This window comes from Octopus sinensis, linkage group LG16, assembly GCF_006345805.1.
Source record: "Octopus sinensis linkage group LG16, ASM634580v1, whole genome shotgun sequence".
Taxonomy (NCBI): Eukaryota; Metazoa; Mollusca; class Cephalopoda; order Octopoda; family Octopodidae; genus Octopus; species Octopus sinensis.
This window is the reverse complement of record NC_043012.1, coordinates 49,772,879-49,785,391: the sequence shown is the minus strand read 5'-3', so window position 1 is coordinate 49,785,391 and position 12,513 is coordinate 49,772,879. Positions and strand designations below refer to the sequence as shown.

Genomic DNA, 12,513 nt, shown 5'->3' with positions numbered 1-12,513 from the left:
ATATATATATTATATATATATTTTTCCCAATATATATATATATATATATATAATATATATATATATTATATATATATATATATATATATATATATATATATATATACATATATATATATCGACATTAGTGTAAGCGTGTTTATATGAATGTATGTATTTTCAAGGTGAGTTGAAGTCAGAAACTATTTGAAGCAATTAGGTTAGAACGGGAAATAGGTGTGGTAGAGCATTTATGTAACGCTGGCACATCTTAGGTTTTGCGGTTCCGCTTTGTTAGGTGAATTCTAAAACAAATCTTTTGAAATTCTAATTTTAGCGGCCGATTATCAATTCGAGAGTCTGACGACTTTTACATCTTTATTAGTTAAAAGATGATCTTGAGTATGGGTAATTCAGACCGTAAATATGAAATATATATTTTAAAAAATATATGAATCACCGGAAGATATTCAGTGCAAGAATGATCTAACGGATCCTTCGTTTGTGATCCTTCATATGCTTAGGTTGTTTGGCTCAACACACACACACATGCGCACATAATCTCATGCACATACACATACACAGCTCATACATACGCACACAAAGGCACACACACAAACACACACACAATGCATAAAAGGGCTGAATGAAAGTCTGTCTTTATATATGTATGTATGTATGTATTTATGTATGTATGTATGTATGTATGTATGTATGTATGTATGTATGTATGTATGTATGCATTTATGTATGTATGTGTGTGTGTCTGTCTGTCTATCTGTCTGTCTGTATGTATATATGTATGTATGTATATGTGTGTGTATGTATTTGGGAGTGTGTCTATATATCTCGTATTTGGATAAACATATTTTTTAAAATACCGGTGATTAGAGCAAGGAAGCGTTTCTCTTTAACCGTATATGAATATATAGGGAAATCAGTGACGAACGGCATCTTTAAGGACAAAAAGAAAATCTGTCAAACGAACGTAGACAATAAATATATGAGTTTCTCGTTAGGTGAAAGTTCAGACGAAAAATTAAAAGTACAAATATTACGTTTCGAGCATAGCTCTTCGTAACAGGAAGTGCAGAGTTGAGAAATAAATGGAAGGAAATGTTAGTCTGGTTGAAAACATTTCTGTCATTTTATGGTTTATTCCACTTTTATTGTTCTAGCTTTTGCTCTTGAGGTCGCCGTTCAGGACCGTTTGCCTATTATCGAACGCTTGCGCGGACATTACACACCGGTTCTTTAATATTAATATATAACCAGGACACGGTAACGTGGATCATTGACAAAAAGGGTGAATTGAAAGTGAACATATGACTCAGGATAGATGTTGGCGAATCGCTTTTAAGTTCCGAATATTGATACTGGTTTTTGGAGGTTTCTCATGGCCGATATTATACCAAGCAAGATTCCGTAATACGCACAAACATACACAGATACATACACATACACGCAGACAAACACAGACATAGCTATCTATCTGTTTATCTTTCTATCTATCTATTTATCTATATATAGAATGTACACAGATAGATACAAAGATAGGTACAAAGATAGATAGATAGATATATAGATAGATAGATATATAGATAGATAGATAGATAGATAGATATAGATAGATAGATAGATAGATAGATAGATAGATAGATAGATAGATAGACACACAGATATATAGATATACAGATAGATAGATACATATATACATACATGCATACATACGTACGTACATACATACATACATACATAACGGGAAGCTTTATGCAAATAGACAAAAGACGAAGGCAGGTGGAAAACAAACAAACAATTGTATTAGTATGGCGCTCAGGAAATATAAATAAAACAAGTCTTTAACGTTTCGAGCCTACGCTCTTCAACAGAAAGATACACAGAGAGAAAAAAAACACAGAAAGAAGGAGAGAAAAAAATGCGTGCAGTAACTAACGAATCAACATGGCGATCTGATTTCGGCCAGAAGTCAAAGATCAAACATGAGACGCGAGAGCGAAATAAGGGGAGATAATAGGGTTGATAATAGGGTTGAATGACCACCTATTAGTGCGTAGGAGGGGTCTGGACGTATGTATGTATAGGGTTGGTGTATGTATTAGTATGTATTAGTATGTATAAGGGTGTGTGTGTGTGTGTGTGTGTGTGTGTATGAGAGAGTATTAGTGCGTAGGATAGGTCTGGACAGGCGTATATATGGGGTTGGTGTATGTATTAGTATGTATTAGTATGTATTAGTACGTATTAGTATGTATAAGTGTGTGTGATTCATACATACATACATACATACATACATACATACATACATATATATGTACATACGGAATACATAAATACATAGAATGTATATATGTAACAGGTAACGAGAATACATAAAGGTTTACTTGGAATGATATTAGAAAGAGAAATAGGAGGCGTATAATTTTTATGTGACTCTTCCTAAGATGTCACAAGTTTTGCGGTTCCGATTTACTAAGCTCCTCTGTTTTAAACGGTGAGTTATCAGCACCGAAGTGTTGCCAACGGAAATCCCATGCTTATTTGTAAGGCAACACCAATGAGAATAGAAGGCTAAGCCTTCTCTCTCTCTCTCTCTCTCTCTCTCTCTCTCTATATATATATATATATATATATATATATATATATAGATATATATATATTATATATATATATATATATATAATATATATATATATACATATGTGTGTGTGTGCGCGCGTATTTATATATATATATGTGTGTGTGTGTGTGTGTGTGTATCTATCTAGCTCTATATCTATCCATACACACACACACACACTCGCAGTCACCGATTCATTTTCTGACTCAACAGACATCACGAGTGCAGCCATTGTCCGAATTTATCTCCAGTAGTCAAGGGACTTCGAATTACACTGGAATAGATAACGTTTATGGTCTAGGTTCCACAAAAATGAGCTATCAGATATAACTCTCCCTTCCTCTCTCGCATTCTGTATTTGTGTACGTATATATGTATATATATATATATATATATATATATATATATATATTATATATATATATATATATATATACAAATATATATACATATATATACATAAATATATATATACATACGATTATAATTCCTTATGTTTGATTAAATAAATATTAAACGTCCGCAATTATAACATTACTTCGAAATTATTGTTCTGTACCACATTGTATTTATGAATATGTATATACGTACGAAATCTTTGTCTGTGTATGTGTGTTTGTATATCTGAGTGAGAATCCGGGTATGTATACATATATATTAGGGCACTTGCTAACGCTCGCATATGAGTATATAAAAGTGAGTAATAATGTTCCTGGTGATTATCGTTATGTGTGTAGATTGTGCCGTATCAATATCCATGGAAATATAATACTAACCCTGAAAACCCAACTGGTTTTGAGGGATAGTATTCCAACAACTATTTCAACAATTTCACTCTCTGATTGTTCTTTAAACCTTATTTTGTTCACATTTTTCCCATTCTCTTCCTACAGTTCATAACTTACTCCATTATACTCTTTCTTTATCTATTCTACAATATAAATCGTCTGATTATGACAAAATTCTTCAACCTCTTGCCCTTTAGAAATCAGTTCAATTTTAGTGCGCATATCTTAGTTTGACAACAATACCTTCGATAAAATTTATTTAAAATTTCATTTAATACTTTTACGATTACCGGGCATTCTTATTTTTCGTATCTTTAGGTTTATTTGTTTTGTTTTTTTCATTTTTACATCTCGACTCCCATATTCTAACTTTACCTCTAGATTTGTATTGTTCTATGGCCATTTCTCACTAAAATAAATAGCAACATACCGGGTACATCTGTTGCCTGTGGATTAATATAACAAGGTAGCGTATTCGCTGTTGTAGAGTTGAAGTTTTCAACTACATTGTATTGTTCTGAAGACGAATCTATATATTTCCCATAGCAATATACTTCCATGATTATATACACGCATATATATTTATTTATATATGTTTCAATATATATGTTTTAGAAGTGTGTTGATAATAATGTAAGATCTATCATGAAACTCGAAAAATTATGAAACAGCTGTAAAAATATGGCATACACTTCTCTTGTCTATATTCTTTATCACACACACAAAGACGCACGCGTTTATGTATATATATATATATATATATATACACACATGACCCACACACATGCGCACAAACAAGAGGAACGTAGTGTGAATAACGGACAGAGTCAAGAGTATTGTCAAAACTGTGTATATGTGAATCTATATCTATATACATATATATATATATATGAACACGAACCTTAAAATCGTGGGCGGAATAACCTAGCCACTGAGCCACGTGTCTTCACGCGTACATACACACACACACACACACACACACACATGTATGTATGTATATATATTATTTTATTCTTTTTACTTGTTTTATTCATTTGACTTCGATCATGCTGGATCACCGACTTAAAGTGTTTCAATCGAAGAAATTGACCCCAGGACTTTACTTATTCTATCGAATAATTTGCCGAATTGCTAAGTTATGGTAACATAAACATTGACTAATGAAGACAAATCCCGTTGAGCTGGCGTGTGTAGAGTGAAAGCCTTCAGGCAGGAACATGAGGTGAAAGTCACGAGACTGGAATATAAAAGATGATTCGCAGCCGGCAGTCAAGCCAAGAAATATCATGCTTGGCTGAACACCGGACACATGGAAGGAAAGGAGAGAGGTAGGGGCAGACGAGTTGAAGAATTAGGAGGAGGACGAGAAAGAGATTAAAACAAAGGGACATAGAGAAAGTACAAGGAAGATAAACGGGGAAGAAAAGTAGGGAGATTAAAGAGAAAGAAGGCCAAGAATTGTCAGAGAGGGGGAGCGAGAAAAAGAAAAGAGGTATGGAAGAAAACGGTATGAAGGGGACTAAAAGACACGATGGGCTTCTTTCAGATTCCATCTACCAAATCCCGAGGCTATAGTAGAAGACATGGCTGAACCCACAACCACGTGGTTTGGGAGAAAGCTTCTTACCACACAACCACGCCACATACGTGTGCATAAACCGTTTATAACTACTCTTAACATGTCCTGACAGTTTCAGAACCAAACTATACTGGCCACTATAGTATATATATATATCATAGCGGAAGGACATTTGTGTACGATGACACTTCTTTCGGGATTCTCCGATTATTGTCGTCCAGGATTCTGTTTCACCGGGGCTTCGACGTGTCGGTCTCGTCGGCTTGAAGCACCAAGCATTTATATAAACATGTATGTATGCCTGTATGTATGTATGTATGTATGTATGTATGTATGTATGTATGTATGTATGTATGTATGCATGTATGCCAGGTCACTTTCGAGTGCTACTGGTAACATGTAACCCAGTACAACCTGTTGCATGGTCGGGTCGTCGGCGACTAAACCGGCAACCCCACCAAGCTTGCTTGGTGAGGAGGGTGTTTATTGGACACCCTGCGGGATGAAAAACAAAACCCGTCAAAGGGCGGAGGAACTCTTGAGAGTCAACGGCCATCCAATAAATGTCTTAAGGCTGTATCTTGCTAATATCTTCTTGCACAGGCATTGCACGTTAACAACATTGATTAAGCTTCGTGCAATGGCCATACTCGATAACGAGGTGGCAACCACCATGTATGTATGTATGTATATATATATATATATATATATATATATATATATATACTCATATTATTTTTATTAAAACTGCCAAATTATCCCTGTTGCTCAGAGTATCACGTTCCCGTTCGTCGGATAGTTGTAAATAAATATTGAATTAAAATCATGATTGCGATGCAATTACAAATACATGAATAGGCATTTCAATTTTATTAGGTCATAGTATTTTTCAAAATCGAACAGTATTCGCCTGCTATTTTCCCACCTTGTTTTGCACTGTTGTACTCGAAATTAGAACTCATTTTAAAATACATAAACAAAGAAAAAAAAAATTTTAATCGAATATTAGAATTTAATTTTAATATTCGAAATAATATCTCACAGAAACTTTTTTCCTGCAAAGTTATTCAGAAACGAAATTATAAATACATCAGTATTCAGAAGAATAATAGAATGAAATATAATGATATAATAACATAAAGCTAATGGACACTCCAACACAGACGTGTATGTGTGTGTGTATATATATATATATATATATATATTCAGACAGACATACACATATATACATGCATATATATGTAGAAATGTATATATGTATGTGTAAAAAATTTCAAAGGAAAGGAAAAGATTTAATTATTTCCATTATACAGTGTTTTCAAAGTTATTGCTTCAAAGCACGTGAAGTAATTCGTTAAGGTGCGTAAGAACGACTTCTTGTTGCCTCAGCTCATCATTACTATGACAAAACTATTAGCATTCATACGAATATGTCCTACCCAATATGAACTGTTGTATCTTCCATTGTTCAGCTTGGCTATTTTTCTTACTTTTGATTAATTAAATGTCAAATTTTGGCAATATAAATTGCCTGAAGTTCATAAAGTGTATAACATTTAAATAACACACTAGTTTCCTTGCCGCTTGTTCTTTACTTAGACAAAGAATTCCTCTCAATGGAAGGTCGCTTCTAGGCACGTGAAGCGATGCCTATGAAGGCACTGCAGCTGATAATGTTGATGATAATGATGATGATGATGATGATGATGATGATGATGACGACGACGATGATGATGATGATGGCGATGATGATGGCGATGATGATGATGATGATGACGATGGTGATGATGATGATGATGATGATGATGACGATGGTGGTGGTGGTAGTGATGATTTTGGTGATGGTGGTGGTGGTGGTGGTGGTGGTAGTGATGGTGTTGAAAATAATGTAGCTGTTCTTAATATTATATATGTTTTTAGTCTCATTAAAAAAAATATTAGTTGTAACGAAGGTGACGGGCTGGCAGAATCGTTAGCACGCCGAGCGAAATGCTTAGGCGGCATTTCGTCCGTCTTGACGTTTTAAGTTCAAATTCCACCGGGGTCGACTTTACTTTCATCTCTTCAAAGGTCAAGAAAAGAAATACAAGTTGAACAATAGGGTCAATTTAGTAAACTTAGCCCCCCCGCAAACCCGACCGGTCTTGTGTCACAATTTGAAACCTATATTAGTTGCAATCATGGTGAAGCTACTTGTGGTGGTGGTGGTATTAACAGCAAAAGACAAGAATATTATTAATGAGAATGTGTAAGATGTTGATGGTTATGGTGGTCGTAGTAGTGGTAACAATAGAGTTAAAGGAAGTGTGTTTGTTAGTAGTTGTAGCAGGAGTAGTAGTGAATTGGAGATATGAAATAGTGTGGCTAAATTTGTGGCTGAAAGTAATCAATCTAAATGACACCAAGTTATAAGTAAAGACTTATAATATAGAATATTTAATACCTATTTATTTACTATCGACAAGGGGTTAAACACAGAGGGGACAAAGAAGGACAGACAAACGGATTAAGTCGATTACATCAACCCAAGTGAGTAACTGGTACTTAATTTATCGACCCCGAAAGGATGAAAGGCAAAGTCGACCTCGGCGAAATTTGAACTCTGAACGTAACGGCGGACGAAATACGGCTACGCATTTCGCCCGGCATGCTTAACGTTTCTGCCAGCTCGCCGCCTTAGAATATTTAATACCGGAGTTCAGAAAAAGATGTTACATTCGGACTTGTATATGTAAAGAAAAGGAAACAGCTTAGAAAGCATGTACAGGGTGACCCCCCAAAAATAGAACCTATTAACCTCTGAATAAAACTGTTTGAATGAAACGATGGAGAGGGATAGATCGAGAGGAACAGTGGTTCCAGCAATATGGGGCCACAACAACCAGCACCATACAACGCATCAAATGACTCTCTAGCCGGGCTGAGAGAGCGATTGCAGGAGTAACTGATCAGCAGGAAGTGTGACGCTGAGTGGGCACCACATTCACCGAACGTAAACCCACCAGCATCGGTTGTCAAGTGGTGGTGGTGAGAAACATGCACAAAGATACACACACACGTGCACGCACAGGCGCACAGGCGCACAGACACATATGTATATATATATATATATATATAATATATATATATATATATATTATATATATGTATGTATGTATCATATATATGCATGTATATATGTATATAAATATATGTATATATATATATATATTATATATATATATATATATAATATATATATATATATATATATATAATATATATATATATATTATATATATACATTCAGTTACCGTCCACCAAGATCAGCTCAAACGGCTTGGCCAACCCGAGACTATAGTGGAAGACACCTCCCGAAGGTGCCACATAGTGGGACTTAACGCAGCACCATGTGGTTGGGTAAAAACCATCTTACCGCAAATGTTTCAGAATAAGCCAACTTTGATGTTGGTATTAAATATATGAAAGACGTGTACTTCCCGAAAATTCAGGTACTTTTAGGTGACAATTCATTCCTTCGACAATTAATATGACTTCTCATACTTGACTGATTTTATCCTTAACTTTAAAATGGTTGCAAAAATACTTTGAAAATCCAGAAGAAAGCTGGCTGATGCATCGGCAAGGTGAAAACATCATAACCGCTTTGGAATAAAACGAAATTATTTCATAGCAGGAAGTGTTATATACGCATGATGTTGGAAGTGATATTAAAAGAATATATTTCGAAGTAAAGCACGTAGGATTGAAGAAATGCAACGAAATTAGCCAATTATATAATGACAATTAAGGAAAAAATATATTGCTTTAAACGACATTACTAAATAAGAGCTACACATTCGTGTAAATTTCGTAAGATAAAAATAAAACGTGTGATTTGAGCTGAGCAAACAAATCCTGAAAGTTATTTATAATAAACACATTTATTAAAATATCAAGGAAGAGAAATTTCGGAAATGCAGACAAACCAGCAACAATCATTTATGGAACTTTGAAACACCACATTCACCGGATTAAATCTGTATAAATGCTCGTACACTTGAAATTACTTTGCGTTGAGCAATAATTCTTCATCGGTGCTAGATGAGCGGTTTGGAACATCTGTCTTAAACTCTGGTGGGCAAGCACACTACGTTTTAATGTTCTAGCCTCACTTCCGTTGTTTACCGCCCTTGGAAGGATGGTGTATAGCAGAAAGTTGAGCAGAAAATATGCATCTAATTTTGCCAAAAGCTTGGCAATACCTGCTTAGAGGCCAATGGAAAGTTTTCAAACAGTTTTCAATTTTCTCGACACAATCAAGGAGATCTTGTGCAACTGAAACCCGAGCGTCTTTTTAGTCAGCTGAAAGCAGTTTTGGCACAAACTTGGCAGACATGCGTATTATACCGAAATCTTTAGTGATAATGGACTGAACTGAAACGTAACTAATTTGCACATCCTCTGATAACTCATGGACGGTGATTCAACGATTTACCCTCGCAGCAATGTTTTTTCTCAGGTCTGCTGGTTGGGGGTCTCCCTGAGCGTTCATCAATATCAACATATTTTTCGGCCATATTTTAAACGTCTGAACTACTACACTTGTGAGCGGCTCATACACTCCTCTCCATACACTTTATACAAATTTGTATTGGTCTCTAAGTATATATCGCCATGATATTTTTTATCCTGGTCAATGCACGATCACGCTACATACCTTCCTTCCAAGCACTACTGTAACAGCGGAAGCGAGCTAAGACGTTAAAATTTAGTTCAGGGTCAATCTGTGCCAAGTGGCTTAACTCTGCATGCTTTGGCTTTGTTACTATTGCAACAGTCCAGATACTTATTGATCAGACCTCGCATTTCCTCCAAATTCCATTCCCTTTAGTGCGGCTGCTTTTATATCACTTTATAATACGTCAAATCCTTTAATTCGGCCTTGTATAATTTTTCTACCTCTGTTTTGAGAAATAAATAACGTTAGCCATTATATAATTGGCTAATATTGTTGCATTTCTTCAATCCTACATGCTTTACTTGTAATGTCCCGGAAGAATAGTTCTTAATATACAAAAATTAAAATTCTGAATATATGAAAGTTAAAATTCTTGTATATTAAGAATCAATGTAAATTTTCTGTAAATTTTCTGCTTCATTTTGTGATATCGGGACTGAATATTGGTGTACATTAAAATTTTGCTAGTTAATTAAAACGAATTTATTAATTATTATAAATAGCCTACTCGATGTTTTAATGGAGGGTAATGCTTCTTTATGATATTGTATATTAAACATTGTAATCCACACGTACATTCATAGGTTCTAGGTAAATTCCACCGCGTTATATTCCTCCATAGTAAATTCCACCCATGGAGAGACTTCCAAGATAAGTTGCTCCCGCTAATAATCACTGTGGTCAGTTTCTGTAGACCGAGAGTCAATACCTATGTTATTTAATCTGCCTGTCCCTCAAGTCTTTAGAAGAGAGAGGGAGGGAGGGAGGCAGAGAGAGAGAGTCTGAAGGCGAGATATAATAATAATAATGATAATAATAATAATAATAATAATAATAATAATAATATAATAATAATAATAATAATAATAAAAATAATAATAATAATTGTAATGATAATAATAATTGCATTAATAATAATAATAATAATAATATAATAATAATAATAATAATAATAATAAAAATAATAATAATAATAATAATAATAATATATAATAATAATAATAATAAAAATAATAATAATAATTGTAATGATAATAATAATTGCATTAATAATAATAATAATAATAATAATAATAATAATAATAATAATAATAATAATAAAAATTTTACTTATGGTGAAATTTACCATGGTCGAATATACCGCGGTGTAATTTACCTGTCACCCATTCATACACACACACACATACACGCACACACAAACACACACATATATTTACATATATATCTGTATGTATGAAAATATATATACAGACATATATTATGATTATTATTATTCTATGTTTGACTTTAGCTTTACATTTGTACAAGTTGGCTCCAGGTCACAAACAGAGACCTCAAGAGACAACAAGTTGGAAGTCCATGCTGGTGTTATGCCTAGGGTACCATATATTTGGTTTTGTACTTAGTGTTGTACTAGTGAATGTCTAAAAAAAACATACGAAAATTGTTTGTTTTAGAACTTTATTATTATTATTATTATTATTATTATATCATTATTATTATTATTATTATTATTATTATTATTATTATTATTATTATTATTATTATATTATTATTATTATTATTATTATTATTATTATTATTATATATTATTATTCTGTCGTTTAAGGTATAATAATACTGAAAACCTGGTGTCAGGACTCAATATACATATGCAGCGAAACAAAGCGTCTGTTGAGTAGAGAATAGAAGCTAAAATGACAAGGGAAAAGAAATAGTGATTAACTTTATTATGTTACAGCTGCTTTTACTATATGCTGCAATGCACTGTTAGTTGAATGTCTGAGCCTCACCGTATAGCTTCAGTGGTGCTTCAATAATGAAAAGTACTTTTATTTGGGGAATGTATAAATGCATAAAATATTTATCAACGGAAAACACATGAGCATATGTACGCAATGAATGCAAGACGCTTACGGTGGAGAAGAGTCTCTTATAAGTGGAATAACATCTTATCTACACACTTACACACACGCGCATAAGGTTAGGTATATGAAGAATTCCTGTGAAAAGAAGTAAAATTAAATTGGTAAAAATTTATGTTCTGGGAATAATGATAGATTGAAAATGAGAGAAACCAAGACAACGATATACGTGGAGGGTGCGTTGAATAAACTGTCTTCTAAACTACACACAAATGAAAATAAAACAGACATCTCAGTTTAACAGATATATTTAGAAAAATTACGTAGAAATATCTTGAAAGACTGAAGTGTAAATTTATTCAATAAAATCGCCAAGGCTTCAACCACGGCCTCCAGACGACTCTAGAATATCCTGCAACTCTACTGTACCTATTTCTTTATTAATATCCTGCAACTCTACAGTACCATCTCCTTGTTTAAAGTTGGTGAATGCTGTCATAATTCGTGCCTTCAGTTCATCTTTGGTGTTACAAGGAATTTTGTTGGTCTCTTGCTCAACAGGACCCCACACATAATAATGAAAAGGGTTGCAATCTAGGGAGTTAGGTCGTCAGATGTTAATGGTGATGTGGTCGAAGAAATTGACTCACAGCCAGACTGCGTTCTGCTTGTGTGACATGGTGCAGTCCTGTTGCCAGACATAGAGCCTTCCAACAGCCAGCGTTTTGACATATACACATACATTCATACACACGCACTCACCTACAGATCCATCCATCCATCAATTCATACATACATACATATTTACATACATGCAATGAAATGAAATATAACGAATAAAAGAAATGTATACGTATCCGCTTTACAGTTTAATATAATATGCATATAAATACATGTTTAAAGTTAAAGCGATTCTCTCCCCCACAGTAGCACATAACTACGCA

The 12,513-nt window shown here is 33.9% G+C and overlaps 1 long non-coding RNA gene across 1 annotated transcript; it reads left to right on the top strand.

Annotated features, from left to right (window-relative positions):
- The first annotated feature begins 2,344 nt into the window (after positions 1-2,344).
- On the top strand, positions 2,345-9,826 carry LOC118766549. The gene is made up of 3 exons (XR_005002483.1): positions 2,345-2,356; positions 4,021-4,022; positions 9,739-9,826. It is a non-coding gene; the product is annotated as an uncharacterized LOC118766549 (long non-coding RNA).
- The last annotated feature ends 2,687 nt before the right edge of the window (positions 9,827-12,513 follow it).